The sequence below is a fragment of the Lissotriton vulgaris genome, chromosome 10, assembly GCF_964263255.1.
Source record: "Lissotriton vulgaris chromosome 10, aLisVul1.2, whole genome shotgun sequence".
In the NCBI taxonomy this organism is placed as follows: domain Eukaryota; kingdom Metazoa; phylum Chordata; class Amphibia; order Caudata; family Salamandridae; genus Lissotriton; species Lissotriton vulgaris.
In genome coordinates, this window is record NC_141698.1 from 1155347587 (window position 1) to 1155350740 (window position 3154).

The following is a 3154-nucleotide window of genomic DNA, read 5'->3' on the forward strand; positions in this document are numbered from 1 at the left end:
TGGAGTACCACAAGGATCATCACTCAGTCCCACCCTCTTCAACGTTTACATGAGTCTACTCGCCTCCATCGCGCGTCAACACAACCTTAACATCATCTCTTACGCCGACGACACCCAGTTAATCCTTTCCCTCACCAAAGACCCTAACACCGCCAAAACCAATCTTCACGAAGGCATGAAAGAAGTAGCCGAATGGATGAAACATAGCCGCCTAAAACTCAACTCAGACAAAACGGAGGTGCTCATCCTTGGATCCTCCCCCTCTGCCTGGGACGACTCTTGGTGGCCTTCCGCTCTGCGCACAGCACCCACACCCACAGACCATGCACGCAACCTGGGCTTCATCCTAGACTCCTTTCTCTCGATATACAGACAAGTCAACGCAGTCTCATCCTCCTGCTTCAACGTACTTCGTATTCTCAAAAAGATCTTCTGCTGGATCCCCCTCGAAACAAGACAGACTGTCACCCACAGGCTGGTCACGAGTCGACTGGATTATGGTAACACACTATACGCCGGAATCACAGCAAAATTACAGAAAAAACTCCAACGCATCCAAAACGCATCAGCGAGACTCATATTGGACATCCCTTGCCAAGATCACATCACCGGACACCTAAAAGACCTCCACTGGCTTCCCGTCAACAAGAGAATTACATTCCTTCTTCTCACCCACGCACACAAGGCCCTCTACAAACTAGGACCCGAATGCCTCATCACTCGACTGTCCTTCTACACACCCACCCGCCAACTTAGATCGTCCAATCAAGCCCTCGCCGCAGTCCCGCGCATCCGAAAATCCACTATGGGTGGCAGATCCTTCTACTTCCTGGCGGCCAAGACCTGGAACTCACTCCCCACTCACCTCCGCTTTACTCAAGACCACATCTCCTTCAGAAAAGAACTTAAAACCTGGCTATTCGACAAAAATTGAACCCCCCCTTCCCCAAGCGCCTTGAGACCCTCTGGGTGAGTAGTGCACTATATAAATCCCTGAACTTTAACTTGAACTTGAACCTTGAGCCTGGTTCCACTGTTGTGCTAGACATTCTTGTAATGGGCGCATTTGCAGTCTTGCATGTAGAACTATGAAAATGCAAGATGCCATCATGCCTATTAGCCTCATGAACACTTTGGCTTGGAGAGAGTGCTGGTGTTGAAAAATGGAGACTAAGGCTTGAATGCTGTGTATCCTGTCTGGACTGGGATACGCTCGAGCTGTAGATGTGTTTATGGTAGCTCCTAGATACTGATGAACATGCGAAGGCTGCAGATGAGACATGGTTTAATTTATCGTGAACCCCAAGTTGTGCAACGTTTGAGTTGTTTGATTTGTGTGTTGGACACATTGATTGAATGATTTGGCTTTTATGAGCCAATCGCCGAGATAAGGGAAGACCTGTATCTGTTGTCTTCTGGGTTGTGCTGCTACTACTGCTATGCACTTTGTAAACACTCGTGGTGCTGTTGTGACCCCAAATGGTAGTTCTTTGAACTGGTAGTGCTGTCCTTGTATTACAAACCTTAGATACTTCCTGTGAGCAGGATGTATAGAATGTGAAAATAGGCGTCTTTTAGGTCTAGTGTTAAAAGAAAGTCGCCTTGTTGCAGCAGTAGGAGTACTTGTTGCAGAGTGATCATGTGAAAATGATCTGATTGTATGTAATGGTTGAGGGGCCGAGAATTGGTCTCAGTGTCCCGTCCTTTTTGGGGATTAGAAAGTACAGGGAGTAAAACTCCTGTTCCTTGTTCTTCCAAAGGAACCAATTGAATAGCATCTTTTTGTAGAAGCGCTAGAACTTCCTGTTGAAGCAGAGTCAGATGGTCTGTAGACATTGGACGTTGCCTGGGTGGTATGTTCGGGGGGGGTTGCTGTGAGTTCTAGGCAGTAGCCATGTTGGATAATCTGTCTCACCCACCTGTCTGTTGTGATGAAGTTCCAGACATGTAGGAACGGTGATAATCTGCCCCCTACAGGAGTGGAATGTTGTTGGGGGAGCAGAGGGAGGTCACTTTTTTGGAGTGGAAGAGGAGCGGTTGTTGTTATTACCTCTACCCTTATTAATATTGCCTCTGTATCCTCCTCTAAAGTAGCCTTTGTTAGAGGAGGTTTGTGCGTGCGTTTTGAAAGATGATGTTGTATCTGCACCGGTTTGCTTGGAGCCGCCTCTATAAAAAAAGCGACGAAAAGAACTTCTGGTCTGTGTGGATTGCAACGCTCCATAGACTTAGCTGTGTCTGTGTCCTTTTTCATTTTTTAGGGCGAGCTGACGTAGCTTGCAATGCGAAGCATTGCAAGCTGTCAGCGAAGACAACTAATGTTGCCCGTATTTGGGAGAGTGGACACAAGAGGGGCACGAGCGCAGACGCGGATTTCACCTCGTGGGCGCGCACGTCGCCTTGCCCCTCTCGTGTCTCATTCCCTTGCGCAAACACACTCCACAGAGCCACACACACTGCATACACACACGCAGACCCACGCGCACACACGCAGACCCACGCGCGCACACACAGACACATTTGAACAGACACACACGCATACACCCCCCTCCCCTCCCACTCACCGGGCTCTTTCGGCGTGTCTCCTCTGCAGCGCTTGTCGGAGTTGGCCGGCTTCACTGCTTCCTCGGCGGGCAGAACTTCCTGTTGGATTGCAGGCCCCGCCCCCGTCTCGGCCAAAAGTACCTGACTTCCGGTTTTCACGGAGCAGGGCTGCGGCGGTGATTTTTTTGGGGGGTAACAGCGGTAGGCACCCTCTATTCTTTTCTTCCCATACTCCTGCGATAGGATTTTTACTCGAAAGAAGTCTCAATTTCACAGCATGGCGTACTGGCGTAATCTCAGGCATTTGTAACGTTAGTGTTGGAAATTTTGCAAGAATATGCCTGTGTTTATAAAATACCACCCTGGCCTACTTCTAAGCTAGTGGGTGGAGGATTTCTTTTTATTAGCTTGATGGACCTCTATAATTTACAAACATACTTATCAGGTTGAGTATATATACTGTCCACAGATAATGGAGCTTTTAATAAACCAAGTAGCTTTCTCCATCACTTCCTACTGAGGAAGTGTCATGTGGTTCATGCAAGATTAACCTGTCACATGCGTGGTTGTCCCTCAAAATTCAACCCCCATGTTAACTTATTTGTATCCA